The 25,644-nt window shown below is 39.4% G+C and overlaps 1 protein-coding gene across 2 annotated transcripts in view; it reads left to right on the plus strand.

Annotated features, from left to right (window-relative positions):
- The first annotated feature begins 1,209 nt into the window (after positions 1-1,209).
- The window catches only part of Cntn3 (contactin 3), a 365,078-nt gene continuing 340,643 nt past the window's right edge, over positions 1,210-25,644 (plus strand). Inside the window, exon 1 of one of the 2 annotated variants that reach the window (XM_075983332.1) lies at positions 1,210-1,497. The gene's annotated coding sequence lies outside the window, so the exon portion shown is untranslated. Of the gene's footprint in view, positions 1,498-1,637; positions 1,763-25,644 lie in introns of those variants that run through there. The other variant, XM_075983333.1, reaches the window with a different exon arrangement.

Raw genomic sequence — 25,644 nt, forward strand, 5'->3', positions numbered from 1 at the left:
TCCCATCAACTTTAGCGAAGAGGGGGACTATTTTTTTTAATATAAAGGGTAAATAAACTGATATTAAAAATGAAAAACAATGTACATAATTATAAAATGGTAAGTCTTACTCACAGGGATTATTACTACACAGTATATACTTGGTCTTCGGCATCTCATCATTGTGAATACATGCAACGTGTGTGTGTGTGTGTGTGTGTGTGTGTGTGTGTGTGTAGAGAAGCCAAAAGAATGTTCCCCTCCCCAATTTTAACACAGGGTGTTATTCTTTAGTCCAGGATAGCAGTGAACTGTTGAACTCACCCCGATCTTCCTGTCCCTACTTCATAGCAACATGTGGAGCACAGCATTGTCTCTTCTCTTGAATTTATAGATACCAGTTCTACTAAATGACTATGCTCTGTAGCTCCTGGATTATATCCCGTTATATGTCTCCACTCTTTTTTATAAGTCATTCGCCCAGTGACTGACAGGTGTATGAACCAGTTGTTTGGACTGATAAAAAAAATATGTACAATTATTTGCACAGGTTGCAGAGGCTTGGGATTTCAGAAAGTTTATGTTTACATGCAGATCACCCAATTCAATTCTATCTCTGAGTACTTATACAAATAAAAATGACCAGGGCGATGTCATGGATTCCTTGTTAAAAAAATAATAAAATTGGGATTAATTTCATAACTGAATCACTGAAATCTTAGCAAATTAAAATAAGTCCTTAAAGCACAATGACAGAACAAAAATAAAGTTAGGGTTGGTCTGGGGAGATGAATTCTCGTAAATACCGCAGTGTACTGTCTGTCCGTGATACCTTCCTTCACTGCCATCAGTTTTAATGACAAAACTACCAATTTTGCGCACGTGTGTGAGCTCAGCCTTAGAAGGTTTCCTTAAAAATGCAATCCCTGCTCTTAAACCGGTGTTACCTAGACGCTAGCTGCCAAGCAGGAGGCCACCCAGTGGTGACTCTCTGACGCCGCCCATCCCGCTCCACAGGACCCTGCTGAGGCCGGACACACGTGGGCGAAAGCAGCTGGGACTCAAGCAGCCTTCGGTGGCGGCTGGGCAGGGAGGCGCGGGGCGGGGGGGTGGGTGGTGGTGCGAGCAGCGCGAGGCGCGGGACCCTGTTGGCTGCGCCGCCTCGCTCCCCGCCCCTTTCTCCCACCCAGTGTCCCCTCCCTTCTTCCCTCCCTTCAGGGCTCGTGCGGGAGCAGGAGCCCCAGCCTGAGCGGCAGAAGCGCAGGCAGCGCTCCTTCGGCGCCTGCAGCAGCCATCGCAGCCTGGCGCGCGGTGGCGCCGGCGGCTGGCGGGCGGGCGGGCGCCGCGGTCCGGCGGGGAACTGCGCGGAACCTTGCAGAACGGTGCGGACGGGGGCGCTGCGGCGAAGGCGGCGACTCGCACCAGTGCGCACGGCAGCCCCCCCGGGCCAGCCAGCGGCGGTGGCGGCGCCGGCGGGCGGGCCGGCGGGGCAGGCGCCTTGCAAGCTGGTACAGCTAGGTAGGTCGGGGTTGTCCGCTTGCTTACTGCAGTCTTGGCACTGGGATGAACCACCTGCCTGGGAAACTTTACCCGCTGGCTTTAGGGCTTCTCGACAGGGAAAGTTTGTTTGCCCAGGAGATGCATCTGATGAGTGGAGAGTAAAGGATGTTTCTAGGGGCCGGTTTGGCAGGGGACATTTCTCCATCTTGGGGCTAGGATCGAATTTGGGAAGGGATGCCTTCTCTGGCTGAAGCGCTGGAAAAAGGCAATCAATGCCCCTCTGGTATGTCTTCAGAGCAGACAGTTTGGCCAATGAAAGTTGGGGGGAAAAAGTTGGGAGGCCTAGAGATGCTGTGGAAGAATCCCAGATCATGTTGCTGAGGTTAAGAAAGAGATAGAGATGCGTTTTGTGCCTGAAACTGTGGTCCTGACTCCCAGATCAGCACAAGCTAGAATGTAAGCTATGTCTGTTACTACCCAAGTTTTGCGGGCTGCGTTTTCATTCCATTCAGAAATCAGCAGCCCTGAGTGGAATTCCTTGTCATCGCGATCATTTCGTTGGTTTGTTCTGGTGGACTTTATGTCGTTCTGATGCCTTGACTTAAGAGCTGGCTGGGAGCTGGCTGATTTTATGTTCTCAGGAGTCCCCGAAAAGCTCGCACCAGACTACCAGAGACCGAAAATCAGGAAGTGCCAGCCCTGCGCACCGGTCAAAGTCTCAGCACCTTCTGGAAGGAGTATTCCTCACTTCCTATCGCATGAAATGCAAGGTTTATGGGCTCTCCTTGTGTAGAGCTCCGTTCCACAAGGGCTCAACAATCCCTAGGTCCTTCCCAGGATTGCGTTCCCTTATTGATTTACAAAAAGATGTGCGGAAAGGAATGAGTCAAAAACCAACGGTGCCGGGCTCTGGTGAGGACAGCAAACGTGTGTTCAGAAATGGATGGGATCAGACATCCCCCAGAAAGGAAAGAGGTAGACAGTTTCCTAACCCCAGCCCAGTACGTACAGAAACAAGGCTACAGATACAATCAACCTGTGATGTGTGTGGTGCCGGAGGATGGACAGAAACTGGGGCTCATTTGGAGAGTAGGTCAACCCCAAAATAATTTAAAAATGATTAAGCAAGAATAACTAAACGCACATGCACAATACCGGAGGATATGTGCTGTGGTTTCTGCCTACCCCCACAAAGATGAATATCACATTCGCTGAGAAAAAAAAAATGTAGTCTGTAAATAGATTAAAAAAGAGAATTAAAAAGAACATTGAGTCAGAGCCCTTCAGAGATTGAAAGGGGGAGTAATTGCCTTTCAAAGAGCTTTTATATCTCAGTGACAAGTCAGACCTGTTACTTAGTTTTGCAGCACTAGCTGTATTTACCAACACTAACCTGACTCTGGTTGCATCCTGGTGGGTGGTTTTAACCCTTTGTGTTTTGATTCCCGTTACTAGGGAAGACGTCTGCAGGTTAAGATCCTCATGACTTAGTGTAACACTAGTAGATTGCCTAATATTTGCATGTCACCGTGGGACAGGTTTTTGTAAATGTTCATAAAAGGTATTTGATGGGCACATAACCAGTGCAGTCTGGGGCTCTGAATGCCTGCCTGTTTGACCTCAATTGAGAGTCAACAACATGTGGTTTGAGGGGGGTCACTATTCTCAAGCAAACTACTGAACACTTTTTAGCAGATAAACGGTGACATTGCATGCAAGCTGGTGCGCCTCTTGTATAAAGGTGGCCAGCAGGAGACATAGAGGCAATAATTGATTTGCAGGCTAATAGATTCAGGCAATAGCCAGTTCTGACAATAGCACTTAGTCCCATATCCTCCTTACTGTCCAGGCATCACAACTGTCTGCCCCGAGATGTGAAAGCATTCTGCCCATCTCGCCAGGAGAATTCTAACTTTAAATATCCTTCACAACACAAGCGGACAGCCCAAGTGTTTCTTAAAATAGCAACAAAATATTTAATAGAATCAAAGTGCCAAGCGATTTCAAGTAGAGCGAAGATTAGCTGCAGACAACAAGCTGTAGCCTTTCAGCTGCTGATTTATCTTCAATTTTTTTTCTCTGTCACATTTCATGTATGCCTAGTTATTACAAACTAATAGCCTCTTCAGTCTGCTAGCAAAATATAAGTGCCCTGCTCCTTCTCATGCATTCAGCGTACACCTTCTCGTTTTGTTTTTACTGCATAATTTAAGTGTCCAACTTGAAGTTCTCATTAACTTCTAATACGCTTTGTGCTGAAAGAGTATGCAGTTATAATTGGACCATTCAGACTGCCAGATCTGTAGATCTCTGTATGGTGGCAGAACCCCAGAATGGAGATGGTTTGATTGGCTCCACATGTTCTGCTTTCCCAGTCACCATTTAGTGTTCATAGCACTGAGAGGTTACTTGTATGTGGTAGGAGATGAGAGAGGAAAGGGAGGTTTTCTGTGCTTATTTGTTTGTGGTTTCTGTTTTGGTCAACTCCAGTACTCTATGCCTAAGAGGTTTCATGTTCGCTATTTATTTTTGTCATTGAAAATGAACAACCCTAGGTCCATTAATATACACTGTGTCTATAAGCATGATCTTAAGATGCATGTGTAGTAGAGTTGCTAGCCTTGATAATCCCTTATGCTTGCTAATCATGCCTTGGGTAGCATCAAATTTGAAAAATAATGAGAATTTCTTTGCTTTTCACTTTCCGCTCTAGAAGGAGCAATGGTACTAAGTGGCTTCTGGTTTAAAATGTCTCCCACCCCCAGCTCCCGTGTTTCTATACTCACTGGGAACATATCTTGGGAAATTTGTTCCCGTCGAAATGCACTCCCTGGCTAAGGCTTAGTATGCCAAGTTTCCATCCGTAATACATTTTTATTTTCCTCCTTTTATGTACATGTTATAAACAAGAAATAAGGGTTTGTAATAGAAGTGCTGGCAGAACTTTATAGCATTTGAAACAGCTCTGCTACTTGGAATGTAAATGTTTGTAGAATCTTTACTGTGCAAGAAGCTGTCTTGCAAAGTGTAAGAAAAAAAAACCTCAACTGATTTATTAAGTAAGATAAGATAATTCAGGAGGTATGTATATTCCTCATTGCAGACATATTGGCATTTGGAAAAAGAGATTATGTCGGTTTCAGCAATTCCACTGCATTCTCTTAGGTGCTGGTAGAACTCAGATTGTAAATTTTCTGAGTTCTAAAACAGGAGAACAATTTTCTCCTGTTTATTTTCTAAGTCACTTGACTTTGATTATCTTTCATCTCTCAAGATATGAGATCTGTGCAATAAACCCACTTTGATTACATTACTGATAAATGAGCCTGGCGACGCATTATTTTAATAGGGTAAATAATTCGTAAGACTGTTACTTTAATTCAGATATTCATGCCTGGAGACACTGCAGAGAAGTGTGCTTCAAATCCTTTGATTTGGACTCCAAACTATTTCTCAAATTTGCCTGCCTTCAACCATCTCCACCTGTATAGCTCTCCAGATTCTCAACTTATCCTCTGGGACCACTGAATCAGCTTCTATCTCTCTTTTCAAACTTGGTTCTCCATATCATTCTACCCAGCTGGAATACACACTCACGTACATACATACATACATACGTTAAATTAGTACTCTTCTATACATAATGTTTAAGTGCTTAATGTTTGCACTCCAAATAAAATAAAAACTACTAAACATCATTTGAAGAGCTGTGTATAATTTAAACACATATTATGCTTTGAGAGCAAAAACATCTTCAGTGACTTTCTGTTGTTCTCTTTCTTTACCACTTTTCCAGCTCTGGAATTATTGTGTACTTTTTTTTTTAAGGGAAGTCCTCATTTGTAAACACTTGTGTATACACACACGTTGACCTATGGAGTTTTGCTTGCTGATCAGCCCTTAGGTCACAGTTTTGATACCACGGACTCTCAGAGGGCTTTCTGGTTGTTTCTAATGTATGTTAGCAATCCTTCTTAGAAGCTCTGTGTTATTTCGTCCATAGCATTCCTCATCATATGGGACTGTCCATTTCTTTGTCTGTTTCCCAGTAGGCATCTTGTAATTAGGTATTGTTTCTGTCCGATAGACCTCTTCTTAGAGTAACTAACTCTCATTGGTGTTTGACAAACTCATGAGCATTAAGACTTTGGGATGCTGAGTTTGCAGCCTATACCTGTGGCATCTCTTTGACCAAAGATCTTTAGTGGGTGTTCCACATTCAGCAGAAGTTTGCTGTTGATCTTTGCAGTGTTCTTCCTGACCCATTGGTTCAGTATTTTGTGTCTCTTGGATATCTGCTATGTCAAACTCATCATGTTCAAGTAGAGTTTATTATTTTCAGCTTAGCACCAGTGATCCCTTCTCTCCTTGTTTGCCATAGCCATCTGCCCAGGTGTCCTCAGTGTTCTGCTGAACTGTCTGCTTCCTTTGCTCTTTTAACCATCAATAGATTGCAAACACAGCACTCCCTGGTTCTGTGTTACTTTGTGTTAGCCCAAGGTCTATTTTGCACCTGGCACCAAAATGCACCTGATTAAGAAGTTACTTCATCCTTATCATGACCTTCCCTTGGTCTTCCTGATCTATGGAGCTGTGTTAAGCCCTGACTGTGAGCACATGGGGCACTGAATACCTCACTGCTGACATGAAAAAGAAGTGTTGTTGATCTAGCCTATCTGCACAGGACTTCTTTGTGCCCATTCCACCCTCTACTTAGCCTTCTAGCTGCAAGGGGCTTCTTAACCTTTCCTTACTACAACTTTAGCCCTGTTTTCTTCTTGTTCCTTTTGTGTGTTAGAACACATATGACTTCAAGTCTATCACACTTATCTCTCGTCTCAACTCAGGTCAGCGTGCCTTCTACAGGAAAACCTTTCCTCCAACCCTGCCATTTGCCAGGTGAACTATCCAGTCCTCTAGGTAACCTGCTCCTCTGTAAAACTACGGAGACTTCTGCTTTCAGGCATTTTTTTTTTTAAAAAGGACTTGGTTTTAAGAAGGATGGATTAGAATGTAGTATTGTATAATTGTTCAATATCTGGTGTTTCTAATACTCTGGAGCAATACATTTGTATTAGGAATTTGTTAAATATCCATGTAATCAAAGTCTATTTCGTTTATTGACATGAAGTTCTACTGTAGTTATATGGGAACTGCTTGAAGCCAGTTAAGTATGTATTTGTCAGATTTTTATTTATGCAGTTTTTGTGTGATAGATCATGATATGAATACTGATAATTTATGACAATCATATCATAAATGATATGATTAAATTTTAGAAACTTCTATGCTAAATAGAATTTTCTTTAAAGGAAGAATAATCTGTAGGTTCTAAGTTCTGGGTGGTGATCTAAATATAATAATGATCTGATTTTGTGGATTGAAGTTAATTCATGAGTCCCAAAATTCATCATTTTATTTTAGTAAAACATGAACATCTGCAATAAACAAGTAAATGACTGCATCACAACAAATCCAAAGCTTGTCTTGCTAAACTGTAAACAATTATTTAGGAATGACTGGAGGCTTTGTGGGTATCAGTCGCTTCATCAGCCACCCATTCAAGGGTAGCCCTGCATTCTGCAGAAATGCTACATGCTTATTCTCACCTGCCCCTGAACGTTTATATGTGCAGGTACATGTGTGTGCATGTAGAGGCCCAAGGTCAGTGCCAGATGTCTTCCTCAACTGCTCTCCATACATGTAGGCTTCAACATGAAAGGCAGTTTTTGACATGTGGTGTCTCGCTGAACCTGAAACTCGCAGATGTGCATAGACTGGCTGGCCAGCGAGCTCCAGGATCTTCATATGTTTGCTTAACCCAGTGCTGGGCCTAGACACACATGCCTTCTGGTAGGCTTCTGTGACTGCTGAGAATCTAGCAGTTTGCCTGCAGCTCTGTCTCTCTAGCGCCTGTGTTCTCCCTGCAGACACATGCTCCTGTTCTGCTGAGCTAACAGATCCTTGGTCCTTATCTGAATCCTCTCTGGGGTGAGGCTTCTTAACCTGTATCTTCACTTCAAATTTTTAGAAAATTCCAACAGAAAAGTAGCATTATCAAAACATGAGTTCTCTCTGTTTTTCAGTCAGCTTCCTCACATGGTTGCTGTTAACCAGAGTATAGGCACTACTCAATTTTCACCATTTTAAAAGCCTGGGGCTCACGAGTGCATAAGCAGCATTCTGTCTCGGGTACAGATTCTGATAGCTAAGATTCTGATTTAAAGAACAAATATCTCAAGAGATACCATTTCCATGTTAGCAGTCACGGTTATATATCTTTGCAAAAGTCTTCTGGGTTTGGAATAATCTATTTCCATATACCCTTTCCATAGAAATAATTCCAGTTTTTAAATTTCATGAATTCCTTCACCTTGAAGCTGCTGGCAGTACGAGCCACCGTAGAAATGAAAACTGTAAGAATTTCATCAACCAGGTCATGGCATTTGGGAAGTTCTCTGGGGTCATTAGAGTGCGAATCTGAGTTGATTTCCCAAACTACATTTGCAAAGTTCTACAGGTAACAAACATTTGTTTATATGATCAGACTTGGGAGGTTTTTCACGGCACCGAAGCTGAAGACAAACTGAATCTTCCTCTGCGCGTTCTTAAAGGATTGCAGTCCATTTTTATTTCTTACATGGAAACAGGCACTCTCTAAAATAACTTAGCACATTGCAGAAGATGGTAATGACACTTTTCAGGCAATTAAAATCAACCCGAACAATATAGCTGGTGATCTAATCTGATGTATGTTCCTCACTTGGCCTAGCCCAGTCCCTGAATGTAGAGCAGCAGAGTGTGGCTGATTACCAGGCATCGGCCCTAATTCTGGTGAATATTCGAGAGCTGTGGAATACAGATAAGGCCTATTTGTCCCAGAGTGGGGTGTGCATGACAACGCTTCCTCCCCTCTTCCCTTCTTATCCCTTCTGCCTATAGAAATGCTTACATTTGTATGTATTAGACAATTTAAGTCATTTTTTTTCCTCTGTGCCTCACAGTGAATACTTACTTGCTAAGGTTCCTTTTTAAGTACAGCTAACTGAAAATTTCGTGCATCGCTGCATGATTTTGAAACTTAAAAGATTTCCATTTTTATTCCATTAAATAAAAGTGTTCTCTTATGCCGTGTAAAGGTAAGCATGTTCATGTTCAGTATTGATCTATTAGATTATTGTACCAGTATTTAACACACTGTTTTCTTCTGTTCAGTCATTTGGATTTAATGGCATTATTGGTTTTGAAAATAACAGAACCTTCAATATGTGAGTTTTGCTGTATCCTAAAACCAGTCACATATGGTGTGAAGATGCTTACACGTACAGTGCTTATTTCTAATTATGGAAATTTCTAGAATATGAGACTTACCTCCTTTTAATTGAACAGCATTGTGATTATTGCTGCTATTAGTTTTGTGGTCATTGGAAAATATCTTCTCTTATTTTTAAAGAAATTAATCTTGAGGTTTATATCCTGAGTCTTGACTTTTTTTTCTTCAAATCTTATAATTGTTTTCTTGCTATTTCTCTTTCCACTCCATGCTGGTCTTCTGATGCCTGCCACTCCATTTCATCCACACGTACTATCCATTTACAGGTGTGCGCAAACATAATGCACAGCCTAGAGATGAGAGTGAGCTGGTGTTAACTCCAAATTATAACATTTCTAAGGTAAGATATACAGACATTCTAGAGACTCCAGGCAGAAGAGACTCAAATCAAATGATCGATAACATTTGGGATCATTTCAGGAGTCAAACATCCCCATGATATTTAAAAGTGAATAAGTTTCTAATTCTGATTCTTTCGCTTCCCCTCCAGCTTCTCCCCTTCCTTTCTACCTTTTAGCTTTTCTTACTTTAGGGTCAAATTTTAAATCACTCCTTCTGTACTAACAGCAAGAGGCTCACTTCTTTCGATTATTTCTTATTGAGCATATTGCATTCATTAATATGTATGACTATTACAATGGGGGAAGAATGGGAGGGCAATTTAAAAGTTCCTTTCTCAGAGAAGCATGCACATAGTAAACAGTGAGAACACATACCAGCTTGGTGGCAGACTGCTTGTAGGACATGGTGGGGATAACTTCCTTTGCATGATGGAATGTCTCATCTTCCCTGTCTCACTGGCCCCTTGTGAATTCCTCACCTTCAGGTCTTAAGGGATCAGGTAGTTTCTGTTGACAGAAGCTTCTCACTCTGAGTCACCTTGTAAGTAGCTTTGAGAATCCTAGTGTAGTCTGCCAAAACACAGCAACTAGCCAGATTATTAGGTATTAGAACAAGGCCATCCACCCCAGCTAAGCTGTAAGGTGATGCATAGCTTTGGTAAGGACATAGCCAGCAATCAGACTGTTTTGCTGAGCACAGGTTATATGTAGAGTCATCAGAAAATGTGTTTATTTAAACTGCTAAGTTTGGGGGGGCATGTTTTAGTGAGCAACAGAACACATAATCACCTTATCTAAAGTTTTATAATTTTAAATCTTTTGAAGAAAAATTGTGTTTATCAGCAACATGTGGTTTTAAAAATGCACACACAGTACTAGATTAATTAAAGTAATTAACATGTACTGTATGCTACATGTAACTTTTATGGTAAGAAAACTCGAAATCTATTCTTAGTTTTTGAGTATACATTGGATCATTTTTAAAATTGTTTTTATTGATCTAAATATTTTTCTCTGCTCCCCTCTTTTCCTCCCCCCTCCTCTTCTACTTTCTTTCATGATTCCCACACTCACTGTTTACTCAGGAGATCTTGTCTTTTTCTCCTTTCCATGTAGATGAGATCCATGTATGTCTCTCTTAGGGTCTTCCCGGTTATCTAGGTTTTATGGGATTGTGAATTGTAGGCTTTATGTCTAAAAGCCACTTACAAGTGATTACATATTAATCAGGTCTGGGTTACCTCACTCAGTATGATGCTTTCTAGATCCATTTATTTGCTTGCAAATTTCAAGATGCCATTATTTTTTTCAGCTGTGTAATACTCCATTGTGTAAATGTACCACATCTTCTTTATCCATTCTTCGGTCAAGAGGCATTTAGGTTGTCTCCATGTTCTGGCTATTACAAAGAATGCTGCTATGAAAATAGTTGAGCCCTTGTCCTTGTGGCATGGTTGAGCATTCTTTGGGAATTTACCCAAAAGTTGTATTGCTGGGTCTTCAGGTAGGTTGTTTCCTAATTTTCTGAGAAATAACCATACTGATTTTCTAAGTAGTTTTACCATTTTTCACTCCCACCAGCAATGGAGGAGTATTTCTTTTACCCCACATCCTCTCCAGCATAAGTTGTCATCAGAGTTTTTGATCTTGGCAATTCTTATGGGTGTAAGATGGAATCTTGGGGTTGTTTTGATTTGCATTTCTCTGATTGCTAAGGATGTTGTTGAGCTTTTCCATAAGTGTCTTTCAGTCATTTTAGATTCATCTGTTGAGAGTTCTCTGTTTAGGTCTGTACTTCATCTTTTATTGGATTATTTGTTCTTTTGATGACCAATTTCTTGATTTCTTTTTATATTTTGGAGATCAGCCCTCTGTCCAATGTGGGGTTGGTGAAGATCTTTTCCCATTCTGTAGGTTGATTTTTGTTTTATTGACTATGTCCTCAGCTTTACAGAAGCTTCTCAGTTTCAGGAGGTCCCATTTATTAATTATTTCACTCAGTGTCTGTGCTACTGGGTTATATTTAGGAAGCAATCTTCATGTGCCAATGTGTTCAAGTGTACTTCTCACTTTCTTTTCTCCAAGTTTCAGTATAGTTGGCTTTATGTTGAGCTTTTTCATGCAATTTGACCTGAGTTTTGTGCATGGTGATAGATAAGGTTCTATTTTCATTCTTCCACACATTGATATCCAGTTTTGCCAGCACCATTTGTTGAATATGCTTTCTTTTTTCCATTTTATATTTTTTGCTTCTTTGTCAAAAATCAGGTGTGTGAAATGATATATTTGATCATTTTTAAAAAGTTGCTATATCCTACAATAGTTTTCTTTAATTCATTCCTCTTGTCTGACTGAAGTTATTTTTCTTTTGACCAAAATATATTCTCCACCTCTACTCAGGGCCTGGAAATTCCATTCTACTTCAGTGAGTTTAACATTATTTAGTACTACATAGAAGTTAGACCTTGTGGTATTTTACTTTCTGTGTCCCCAAACATAAACATCTTTAAACTTCATATATACTCTTGAAATGATGCAATCACTTTCATTTTAAGACTGATTAGTGTGTGTGTGTGTGTGTGTGTGTGTGTGTGTGTGTGGTGTAGGTTTATTAGTGGCATTTTCTTTGTCCATTCATTGACTAACTGGTGTTGATATTGATTCCATGCTTTGCCTATTATGAATAACTCTACAGGGAATGTGAGGGTATAGCTAACTCTTCAGTGTATCAATTTCCTTTCACGTGCTCACATATTTCACATATATATACGTATACATGCACCTATATATAGTAATGATAGTAACTGTATTTTTGAGGAACTTTCATATAGTTTTTCCCAATGGTGAAATTAATTTTTGTTACCTCCAATAGTGATCAAGGCACCCCCTTTTCCATCTTCTTATTAGCTCTAGTTTTCTTTCAGTATCTTATGACAGTAAGAAGACAGGTTTAGCTTGTGGGGATGCGACTTGCTTGTGCCAAGCACTTTCTTATGTGCGTCATGGTTATTGCTTTGTCTCTTCTCTTCTCTTCTCTTCTCTTCTCTTCTCTTCTCTTCTCTTCTCTTCTCTTCTCTTCTCTTCTCTCCTCTCCTCTCCTCTCCTCTCCTCTCCTCTCCTCTCCTCTCCTCTCCTCTCTTCTCTTTTTCCCTTATATTTTTCTGCAAAATGTTTATTAGCTTTAAGTCTTAAAATTTGTTTTCTTGTTGTTCACTTCTTGACTTTCCAGTGCTTTATGTGTTAAACCTTACAGTTTTAGTCTACAGATCTTATTTTCATTTTGGACATTTTCATTTCACTGTCTTGATTTTTTTTTTTTGTTGGCTGTACAGAATTTTTTAACTGATATGATCCCATTGTACCTTTTGGGAATCATGTAGAAAACAAATTATTGTGTATCCCACTATGACTGAGGTTTCCTCCTAAGTGTCCTGTAGTAGTTTTGGGTTTTGGATCTTATGATTAAGTTCTTGATTCATTTTGAGTTGATTGTTGTGTGATGCCATTGAGGCCTAGTTTCATTATTACCTTGGTAGATCTCCAGGTATCTCATATCACTTGTTGGTGAGACTGAGACTATCATTTTATGGCCATGTATTCTTTGATTCTTTGTGGGAAATTGAGTGCTCAAATTTTTTGAATCAGTTCTATACCTTCTTATCTATGTAGTGTTTCTGCATGTTGGTTTTTATGCCAGTACTGTGGTTTCTTAAATTTTTTATTTCTGTAGCTTTGTAGTATGTCTCTAAAGTCAAATAGTTTGATATTTTCAGATTTTGGTTTTGTGTTTAAGATTGCTTTGGCTATTTAGTTTTCCATAAATTTCATAATATAAATTTTTATGAGAAATGTCATTATGTCATGATGATAAACCTTGTGTTGAATCTATGGACTATTTTGCCTAGTTACTTTTTAGTATTATTATCCTTAATACTTAATAATACTTTTCCAATTCATGAAAATGAATATTCTCTCTCTCTCTCTTTCTCTCTCTCTCTTTCTCTCTCTCTCTCTCTCTTTCTCTTTCTTTCTTTCTTTCTTTCTTTCTTTCTTTCTTTCTTTCTTTCTCTCTGTTCCTCTCTTCCTCTTTCACCCTCCCTCTCTCCCTCCCTCCCTCCTTTCTTCCCTCCCTCCTTTCCTCCCTCCCTCCCTTCCTTTCTTAAATTTCAAACAAATTATGATATAAATGATGCTTTAATGTGTGTAAGTATCAATTTACTTGATGCCATATCTCTTCTTGTTTTGTTTATGTTTAGTCAGCTTTGGTTTGGGTAGCGTACAATTCAAAGTCTCAGTGCTTTTTAACAGCAACCATGACTCATCAGTGTTGTGTGGAACTGTGGGTCTTTTGAGGATGGGCACAGCTTTTTCTAAGCTGTGGATGAATTGCATACCTCATGTATAAAGCTTCATATTCTGGAATCCATGTTGAAATTGCATTTCTGTGGTGGATGCTCTCATACTTAATCTAGAATTACTAATGTAAGTCCAATGTTACTGTGTCATGCTAGGAATACAACCGGCTGGTTGCTCAAAGACTTGACCCTCTCTGAGAATCTCTTTTTGGCTTAAGGAACTATCATATCAAGTAGTGGGGTTATATGTAGTTATATGTTGATGGTGGCCTTTGACCTATGAATAAGTGCACGTAACAACAAGTGTTGCCTCAGTTGGGAAATCATAAATGGTCATTCCAGTCTTTGGATGCTTTGCTCAAATTGCTTTAAATCTCAGCATCTCTCTGTGCTCTTTCGTACGTTTAGTTCCTTATACTTTTTTCCAGTTGATTCTTAAATGCTTCACAGTCTCAACTTTTCTTCTCAACTTTCTTCATCTCAGGATTGGTCTCTGCAGAACCCATGTTAGGAAAGACCTTACTCTGAGATGTGCTACTCTTATTGCAAAGGCAGAAACCTGAGAGGCTTGGCTAAATCGTGCAATTGCATTCAAAGTTTGTATTAGGAATAGTTTTTTCTCTGGCACATTTTCACACAGAGACCACACAAGTGAAGAAGGATAAGCAACTATTTCTAAACATTAGTATAGTCTTGTAAAGTCTACCCCTGAGTGACAATCACACAAAGTACGCTCTTAGTCACATGTACAAACAATACACTTGCCCACTCCGTCTCAGTCTGTTTGATTCTGCTATAGGCAGAATATATGGCACTGACTGACTATTAGCACAAAGGTTTTATTAACATGCAGTTTGCAGATAATGAGAAGATAAAGTATCTACATTTTCTTAGAAGGTTCAATTCATGGCAAGAAATAGACAAACAGTCAGTGTAAAGCAGGCAAAATGCTAGGCACAGGCTTGCTGGCTTTATAAACCCCTGCTCTTGTGGAAACTACTCAAGGGCCTGAAGAACAGGAATTAAATCGGGGTTAGAGACACTTTTCATCTGCAATACTGTGCACCCATAATATACCAGGACCCACCTCCCAGGACTAATGTATTGAATTTTATTGGGGGACAAAACTTATTTTGAGGTACCAGATCCTTCCTGTCATTTCTAGATCCCTAAACTCTCATATCAACAGACTACAAGTCTCATGATTTTATTATAGATTGTATACCTAATCACAGATGTTTTTCTAGACAAAGCTAATATAAACAATTACTAGTGCATCAAACTTTCACTCTTTAATTAAAGAGTGGAGGGGGACATGAGAGTGATTCAAGGGAGAGAAGCTGGGAGGGTCTGGAGGGAGGAAAAGAAGGGAGGAAAGTAATGCAACTCTATTTCAATTAAAATATACTAAAAAAAAAAAAAAGTACCAAACCTCACTGTGTTGCTCAGGCTAACTCTAGATTTAGTATCCTCAAGACTCTTCTTCCTATATAGCTGACAGTATAGACCCATGCCACCATACCTACCTAGGAATTAAAGTTTCTGTCTCATTCTTGACATGTCTCTCACACATTGCAAAACTGCATATGTTACAGAATGAAGAGGTCACAATGTACCTATATGAATTCATTACTACCGCTATAATTCTACACAGAAAACAAATCCACAAATATTGGTGGTATCATATGAGAAATGTGTGCAGTTCTCTTTCTGTTGGCTGTACTAACCTCAGTTGGGTTTGATCATATTTTAATGAATCAACCAAGGCTTAGACTGGCATAATTTACTTTGTTCAAGCTACAGATGTGTCTGTGATCTGTTCTCACCTTGCTTGGGTCTTTGAGGAGTTCTCTGATGAAAATTATTTTCATACCATTTACAAATACAAAAGTGCAAATGGTACAGCCCTCTCACCTTGCTTGCCACTGGAATTTAACTACTTCTGACTCATTTTATTGACCACGAAGTCAGGAGTGGAAAACAATCCTCATTTTTAGCGGAGATAACTATAAAGATGTGTCTAAGGACATAAATAGAGGAAGGAATGAAAAATTGAGGCCAGTAATGCAGTCTGCCATGCCACTAAACCTCATATCCATTAAGCATTATAGATGACCCCTAGATTTTAGCTGCCTTTCAAATTAGAGACAGAAATGCAGAATGTCACTTTGTTGCCCATGAATGTATTATTACTTTTTAATTGCTTCCTAAGTGAAGGAGACGTATGTAAGAAAAATAAATGTTGAAAGCTCTCAGAGAGCATTGAGTCCAATTAGAACTGTCATTTCTTTTTTCTTTTTTTCTATCTAATGATATTTTGCTTAGCAGTAATGTGTGTACTACTTAATATAGGAAACGGTGTCTACCACTTAATAGTATACATGTCTAGTGTTTAATGTGGGTGCTGAGGATCTGAACTCAAGTCCTCATGCTTGTACAGCAAGCACTTTCCCCTCCAAGTGATACTTTCAGTCTCCGCTTTCCTTTTCTTTGTTCCACCTTCATTTGTATGTAGAATCTTTTAATATTGTTTCTCTCACATTTGTGCCTATCATTTAAAACATGCAATTTTCCCTCTCTCTTCTCTTTAGCCATTAATTTACCTCTCCGGTGATCTGGATCTGTTCATTCGTTTGTTGGCATGGTTACTGTTCCGGAGATTATTTCTCCCTTCTTCCCCATTCTTGGAGATCTTAGTTAAGTAATTTGCTTTGCCTAATGAGTTGTCAATTTTCCAAATGGAGTCTCTTCCTTATGTGGTTCTTGGTTTGTTTTCTGATACAATGTCATAGCTGGTGAAGCCAGAGCTTGACACAATGTGTCTGTGAGCCTGAGTCCTGAGTGACTGTAAGAAGCAGAATTCTCCATCAACTTCCTATGAATATTGAAAATAAGCAATACATGAATGCCATTTTCTCTCATTAAAAGAGATTAATTAGGTTGCTAGTCCCCTCAACACTAAGTGATTTATGCTCTTCACTGGCACACATATCCAACCTGTGGCCCACAGGTCACTTATATCTCAGGATAGGAATGTATGCACAACAGTTTTGTAGATGGTATCATCACATAAAATGTTAAATAAAACAATAGACACTCGTGCTGCAGTGTGCCAGTGTTCTCTATGTGTTTCATAACACTTCAGTTTTAATATATGTACAAGAGACCTCATCAATATCCTTGCCAGAGTTACAATTTTTAAAATCATTGTATCCTCTACTCTCCCCCAAAAGACAACATCATCATGGAACCAAAGAACAGCAGCGTTTGTGATATTTTTTTAATCTTTTTTATTTAAAAGGCATGGAGAATTAGCATGCAGACATTCTTTTCTTTTTCCTACAGAGAAATAACTCCTGAAAAAAAAAAAACAATTTTCCCCAGCTTTTGTTTACACATCTTCATCTATGCCATCCTCATCATGTGTCTCAGCTGTTACAGAATTTTCTATTCTTGTTTCTCCTGCTTTGTGCTACATTCTATTTTTCCCCAGTATAGAGGTTTGAACTGTGGGCACTGTACATAGGAGGTAAGTGCTCCACCACTGAGCCACAGCCCTGCTCTTCATTCTTTATTATCTTGGTTGTATTTCTACAACAGAGTTACTGTTTTTCTCTTCAATCCTTATAAAGCATTAGGACATTTAAGTTGATCCTTGGGTAAAGTCCAGATTTGTTGATGTGGCTGGTAATGTTTCTGTGATTTAAATCGAACCACTTTCTCTGGACTTAGCCTGGGGAAGAGTTACCCATACTGTCAGAAATTCACTAACCATTCCTGAACAGGCTCCTGTGTACAGCCACTCACTGGAGCACAGTTCTGCATTTTCTTGGCTGTTTCCTGACTCTTGATTCTTGCTTTCACACTTACCCATCAGCCACTGCTAGGATCTTCCAACCGATTTTACATATTCAGATTACATGACAGATCATTAAGCAAATGCTCTTCTTCTCTTTATTACTCATTACTCTTACTGAATGTCTGTTTCTCATGTTGAGCAGTGGGGGAAGAGGAAACTTATCTTTCCCTAGTGCTTAAGCCAGGGAAGGCTCCAGGAAATGCTGAACAAAAGCTGGCGAGATGGTTCAGCAGTGAAAAGCACTTGTCGTACAAGCCTAAGACACTTGAGTTCGTTCACTGAGTCCACAGCTGTAGTGTGACCTGCACATGTTTGCACTCAGAAGTACACACCTGGGTGTATACTCACACACATTATGATAATAATAAACAAAACAATAACAAATAATAAAAGTATTGAACAAATGAGATAAAGTTAACGAGTAACCCACCAACTGTTCAGTCTTTTCTGGTCTTGAGTATGAGCTTAGTGAGCAGTTTATTATATATTAATTCTAATGCTAACTACCCCATTGCCACCTCATAATCAAAGAGGGACATGACCAGCTTTCTTATGATGCTTGTTTTGTTACTTCAATATATTTCTAGATTTTAGAAATACTTTCCTGAATTTTTAAAATTGGTTATGATAAGTTATATTTTTTCCTTTTACTTACCTATATGAAAATTCTAAATCATAAAATTTCCCTGAGTTCTGGCTAACTGTGTTTGACACACTATCATGGTCGTAGTAGGTGCTCCATACCTATTTCATGCATAAATAATCTTGTATTAAGTGGTTGATATCATTACAATTATTTTATCCTATTGACCAATACATGACATTTCCATTAAGAGGTGCTTTCCTTTTACAGATAAGAATGCAATGTAAACTGGTAAATTGTGACACATGCTTCTCATTGCACACTTACCCTAGGAGGAAGATAAGCAAGCTCCTTAGATCTCAGATTCAAGTATGTTTATCTCAAGTGTCCTTCCAGAACTCTTTTCTGAACACATTGGCTGCTTCCACCCCTTGCCTCTGTGACAGGGAGAAAGGAAAATAGAAAATAGTTAAGTATATTAACTATATACTTATAACTATATAAGTATATTAACTATAGTTAAGTATATTATTTTCCTTGGGAAAGACTAAAATAGATAGGAGGTAAGTCATTTCCCATAGGTTACTAGTGTTTAGTCCACAGCATGTAGAAATGATTGTGGTGGAAGCCAGAAGCCAGAAGCTTGTCTTCAGAGAGAATGCTCTACTCTCACTAGGATTTCTCCCTCAGGAACTCTGGAGTACCTCAGCAGGGCTTCCCCAGTCAGTGTGTGCTGCAAGTTCTGAGTACTCAATTTGATGACTTTTTGTCCTTTATCTGCTACTTGCTCTCTGTTCTTACACATTGTCTTGTTACATACTTAATAAATCCTTTCATTCAAAACCAGAAGCATGACTCATAGATCATTCTCCATATGGAGCAGTTGCTTATTATATCGAGGGATGCAGTATAATATGCAAATCACACTACACAGAATTAATTTATACGTGTATGCATTATCTAATGCAGCTACGGATACACAGTATCTATATCAAACTCTACCCCAGCTTAATGGTGTACAACATTGATGTATCGTTTGTGTTTGGGTGTGGGTTGGCAATTTGATCAGTCGCTTTAGTATCAGTTCATGGAACTTCCTAGAGGGGACAGGCAGTGAGAAAGCAGAGCCAGTGACAAGTAAAGACCCACTCCACACAGGAAGCCTCTAGAGGGGGGAATAACTTTGGTGGTCGTTTGGGGGTCAGAATGGCCAAGAACTTTCTTGATTGCTACACATTCTGCTAGTTGACTCATGTCACCAGGACAGACCAGAATGTAGAGACAGGGTTACAGATCCTGTTGGAGGTTAACAGGATTAAAAGAATGCTTGGCTTTTACCTCTAGCTCTTCCTACTCTCCAGAAACTGCTTGAATCTGCATATGTTCTCCAGAGGTCTTGAAGATACTTGAGTGAGTCCTGGACTGCATCTCCTGCTAACACTCCTGCCTTGGGAATTACTGCAAGTGAACATGGCTTGTAAACCCAAAGGGATTTCTAATTCCTTATGTGCTTACCCGTCAGACTTTCCTCAGCATCACTGCCATTTATTTTTAGTATTGCAGAACTTATTTAATTTTTATGATCAAGAACAATAAACAGAAATTAATCTCGATGAGGGAATTAGGATAAAGAGTGTCACCTGCAAAGATGGTGCAAGCTTGTTTTCAACATGTCCTGATGATGTTTGATTGGCTTTGAAATTTATGTATGCTAAGTATGAATCCCAGAGAAAGAAACTCCCCTGACTGCAGTGATGCAAACCAGCAGGAAGTCTTCTTCTGTGTGAGCTGCACTAACTTCATCTGTTTTTAAAAATAAATGCTCTGATCGATAGCATGAATAATTAAGTGAAAGGAGTTGTGGGATTTGGGGCTTTTTTTTTTTTTGTAATTGTAAATTCTGTTTCACAAAGCCACAGCTCAGTAGCTGGGAGGAGCAAAGTCTGAGTTACTCCTTATTCATTAAAAAATGTACGCATATGCCAAATAATGAAGCTATAGAACGATCGCTGCTCAGTGAAAATTTTTGCTTAGACTATCTTTTTTTTTTCATCTGTACTAAATCATGTAAAGAGGTATATATGTCTAATACATTAATTTTTGTAAGAATAGTGATAAATGTCTTGAAATAATCATAAAATATGGTTTTCTGGTTCAGGGCCAAAGATAGCATTAATCCTTATTAGCTAATATTAAGCCTGATAAGAGACATTTATATACATATGATCAATATCAATTTTTTATCAATAGATTCCTGATGTCAGTCCTGTGAATGAAGCTCTAATATAGCATTGTCTGGTCTCAAATGAACTAAGTAGCCAAAGATGACCTTTCTCCTCTGATCCTCTTACTCCCTCACATCTCAAGGGCTGGGATTACAGGTGTGTACCACATGCCCAGTGTATGTGTGAAGCACAGAGGGTGGAATGCAAGGCTTTGTGTTTGCTCAGCAAATGTCCTGATTGAGCTACTGAGCTGCATTCCCAGCTGCCACCCATTCCGTCCTTCACTCAGCTGTACACTCAGAATCCTTCAGCAATGGAATAGATGGACTGCTTCCTCTTAACTGCCAGGGTAATTAGGAATACAGTCGGAATGGGATCACATTTCAGAGCACTGTTGTTTTTACCTCCTGAATGTACAGGGTCATTACATATATGTAGATGCCATGTCGAAGGAGTTGCATGTCTGCCTCTTAGAGTGTAAGAATCTCTAATGGCAGATGTATACCATTTCCAGTTGGAAAGACCTTTGGTGCTCAGGTCTATTGCTTCCTCTGATTTTATATTCATTACTGTACTAGTGGACTTAGGTAGGAGTTTTGCTAATTAAATTTGGTCATTCATCATGGACACTTTTGGTATAAATTGTTCAATACTATTTTCTGAAATAAGAAGTACAGTTTTGAATACTAAACCATGGTGCTATGCATTTAATAGTGCAATAGATGGGTGAATTGTAGCGAATAACCCTATCATCTGTCCATCCCATATGTCCTCCACTGGGAGGTGGCCAGAAGATCTCATAGTGTGTGCCTGCGCATGCCTCTTCTCCCCAGGCATGTCTAGGGGGACAAAATGCACCCTTGCAGCATTGTTTCTCTTCTTTCATGTTCCCTCAGTCTTTCACCTTGTCAGCATCTTTCATTCCTTTTCCCACCTTCAAATCAAGCTTCTAACATTAATTTGCCATGTTCCCAGTTGTGATATTTTGTGATTGGGAGGTGGGGTATTTGGAGAGAATATGTATATGATAGGTATCTTTTTATATATGTATGTATCATATATGTTTATATGTGTATATACACATATGTATGTGTATACATGCGATATTTATTTTATTATACTATTTAAGTTAGTGAGGTTATTTTCAGCAGCATCTATAGTAGCAGAAGTAATAAGCTAGTATTAATATAATTCTTTGTACAGTGTCAACCCAAAAAGAAGTCTAAAGCTAGCTTCTTATTTATTCTGTTTTACACCCTTAATTCTATAGTCTCAGAAAGTTAAATTTAGTGAGCTCTGTTTACTCATTTGTAGAATCTATTTGTCATGCCTCTGAAGAAATGAAAGCTTCATACTGTTTCTTGCATAAGGCAAGCTGCTCGTGGGCAGTTGTAACTAGTCTGTGCAATTAAAAACAATGCTTTTTCTGGATTAATGAAAATAGTGTCCATTTATGTGCAAACTCAGGAGGTCTGTTGTCGTTTGGAATCAAAGAACAGTATGATTTTGGGAATGTAAAGTTCCATGTGGCAGGGCTCACCATTGTGCCCTACTGTTTATAAGCAAATTGCCTTTGTACCAAAAACAGTTCAGGGGAGAACGTAGAGTTTCTTTTCTTTCAGTCACTGACAGGACTTGAAATTCTGGAGAGATGATTCAGCAGAATCTGAGATGGAGCCATCACACGCTCATGTATTATGCATGTCAAACCACAAAATAGTCATTAATTAACCACAGTGCATTATAGACTCCTGTTCATAAATTGTTCTAAAGTCAAAACAAATTTGTGAAGCTATAAAATTCTCAGTTAATTTGCTAGTCAGAATTTGTGTGACATCTTCCAGAAACAATGCAAAAACCTGACATCCAATAATGCATAAATTAGAATATCGGCTTTATTTGCATATTCATTTACATTTTAAGTTTATCTTACAAGTTAAGTTTATTTTAAGGGTGTATTTATGCTTGGAATGCATTACTAGGAATGTATTAACTGCTGGTTTTATGAAGTAATGCAAGGTAGCAGTTGTTGACTTAGTAAATTTCACACATCTGTATTGTGTAAGTTTACCGAAAATGAATTCGCTAGGGAGAAATTTTGATGGAGGAGACACATAAACTCTAGTTTTGTTTAACATCTGAGAGGAATAAGCCACCCCTCGACATCCAAGGGAGTAGAGAGAGAGTGCTTGTGTTATTTTGTTTGGCTTCTTAAAGTGAAAATGATTGGCTGCACAGTGAGCCTTGAATTCCTTTTGCAAGAAGAGATGCATTTTTCCTGAGACTCGTTTGAACTCCTTGTCTCAAGGAATTAGCGTTTCTCGTCAACTATATGAGACGAGTAAGCAGTGACCTCCAGTCTTTAACTGTCCTTGCTCCACTGAGCTGGACAGGTGGCCTGTGCCTGTCCTCCTCCTCGTCTCCCTCTGCTGTACTCACTGCCTTCTTCTCATCTGCCCATTAGAGAAGTGGCATTCCTGAAGGGCACAGTTAGCTTTTTGATGTCAAGTTTCCTCTCTGTTCTTTCCCCCAGTTCTTTCTGAGGCCTAATGGCACTCACTGCTGCTCTCTGTCCCTACCTTTCCCCCTTTGACTTTCATCCTGTTGGACTTTGGATTTTTTTTTTTCTATGTAGGTGACTGCCCTTCCATCTGGCTGTGTTTTATCCTTCTCCTCTTGCTTCATTTCATTAAGAGCCTTCTAAGTCCCAGTCTTAGCGGCCTTTTCTTCTCTCTCTTTCTTTCCGTTAGGGCGGACATCCTATGTAGTTTGGGTATTTCTGCCTCTATCCCGTATCCCCCTCATCCTTGGTTGGAGTCCTACATTGACAACCACTTATTGCCATTGCATGTGTCCCCAGTGGTGCCAAACTTGAGCCTTGTCTGTGTCTGAATTAGCCTCTCCTTCCAAACTTGGCTTATCTCATCTTTCTTTATTTCTGTCTCAGGACCATATTTTTTCTCCATCAGAAAAACCAGGACCTTTGGAGTTACCACTGATTTTTATTGCCATCTAATCCCAGTCACTTATCACAATGAAATCTTTTATCCCGAGGCATGGCCTGTCATCTGTCATCTCTTCTTCCCCCACATTACAATGACCATAGCAGCTGCCAACCATGCTTCTCTTTTCCTTATATGCTAAGTAGTCCTGTATGAATTATCATAGAACACAGCTATCTCCGCACTATTTTCTCATTGCTAAACTGTAATAGCTTCCTGCTGTTTAAAGAGAAATGTGAGGAAAGGGAAAAAGAAGCTGTTAACCAGGCATTCAAGGCTCTTAAGATCTCAGTAAAAAGTATTATACTTTATATTGCTCTTGTATTCAGATGTTCAAGCTCCATGTTCTCATTCCATTATTGTAACATACATATGCACATAAGCATACACTCATATGAGCAGAATACTACTTGAAATAGGTAAAAGAATTAATGCTTCATTGTTTCTAAACACCTGAAATGAAGCACTAGATATTATACAGGTGGAAATATAAGAAAATTAATTTGCAGTATATTCAACTGTTTTGATTTTTAAATGGTTGGGTACATCTTTCCCAGAAGAAATTTATTGGATTACCCGGGCTTTGCATATCATTATAATTAAGTTTGGATTATTCTTGGAGAGAGTAAGATTATAGTCAACAGAAATGACTCTTTTTCCTCCTGTTTGACATTTAAAAGGATAGCCAAGTATGTATATCTGTATATATTCATAGTACCACTGTGAATGTGATAGTTGAGGGTATCAGCTAAAAATGCAGTCAAACTGCTGATCACATTCCCAAGGCAGGTAAATTTACCATGAGTGAAATGGTTTTCTGAAATACTGAGCAAACTCCCAGTGACATCTGAACATTGCCCATTCAGTTCCTTTGATTGACATTGGAGTGAAAGCCTCATATATTAATTCTGTGTAAATAAATATCCATGAGTTCTGAAAATGATAAATTTATCTCCCTATGGAACATCCCACTTGAAAGCCACAGGGAAATTGTGTTTCAAGACATCCAACCACTACAATCTGTACTCTGTAAAGAGACTGATACAGGCTAATGAATTGTTCAACAAAACTGCCCCTGTTGACTAGGGCAATGTCACTCTGAATATGCCTGCCATTACATGGAGCACTCTTGTATGTTTCCAAATGCAGGGAGCTTCAATAATCATGCCTCAGACAATCACCCAGGCATCTCTGCCTTGCCTTTTCGTCTTCCTACACATCCTCTTCTGGGTCAGGCCCTCAGTCATCTGTCTTCTTCTCAATTGCTAATCGATATCGAAAGCTTGCTCTTTGAGCTCTTGTCTGCTTAAGTACCATGTAGTGATTTAGTGTCTATATTATAGTTAAGTGTCTTGATACTTCCATATATGTGTAGTCTATTCCTGTCTTAGAATAAATGTGTCTGGTAGCAAATGTCAACTATTTGATCAAAATCTGCTCTGTGCCTCTCATATATTGACCATCTCATTGAAGAATGCAGGATGAATGTCACTGAACCATGGAGTTTAACAGAGGTCATTGCATAGCTTTGGAGCTTAGTTATTTCTGTTCACTTTGCTCAACTATCAGTCAGGCAAGGCTAACTCTTCAATATTGCTATAGCTGAATATGGTTAAAGTTCATGCTGTGGTCATGCTACATATCTGATGTGGCTGGTGAAAACTGCCTACCCTCCTTACTCAGAGACCCATGTTCACAGGAAAGTCCCTATTCTTGAGACGTTATGAAATGGGAACATGGCAAAGGATGCAGTTCTTTTTGGACTTCTGCTTCCAGGAGACATAAGTCACTTCTGCTCCTGATTTATTAACAAAATGACGGTGATCATGATCAAAGTCAGAATAAAAAGAAAACCAGGAGACAGACAGGCCTGCCATGATATGCTACAAAGTTGGCTTTTCTTTGTGTCTTTATCTTTTATTGCAGTTTCTGTCCTGGGATCTTTCAGATAGAAGGGGAAATTAGCATTCTTCCATTTGAGTCCCAACATTACAAAGCAACTAGCCGGAGATGGGGGAGTCAGATCATCTACATGCTAATAAGTCAGGCAGTACGTTAGACTAGTAATCACCAACCAAGGGCACTTCCTATTGCATTTAAAATTACTTAAGAAAACTCCATCTTTTATGTTTGGTTTGTATCGAATAATATTTAGTGCAGTGTTTTTGCTTTCTACATTCACATATAAGATAATATTTGGTAAAGTTATTTGGTAAAGGCAATGTATAACAGCCACTTTTCCAAATAAATTCATTGACTCCCATAACCACCCCAGGAGATAAGGATCCCTGATGGAGGAAGGTCATTGGTTAAGTAATAAAGAAACTGCTTGGCCTCATAGGTTAAAACATAGGTGGGAGGAGTAAACAGAACAGAATGCTGGGAGGAAGAGGAAATGAGCTCAGAGGCCATGCTCCCCTCTCCCGGGCAGACGCCATGAAGCAAACTGTGAGGTCAGACATGCTGA

The sequence above is a fragment of the Microtus pennsylvanicus genome, chromosome 8 (assembly GCF_037038515.1).
Source record: "Microtus pennsylvanicus isolate mMicPen1 chromosome 8, mMicPen1.hap1, whole genome shotgun sequence".
NCBI classification, from domain to species: Eukaryota; Metazoa; Chordata; class Mammalia; order Rodentia; family Cricetidae; genus Microtus; species Microtus pennsylvanicus.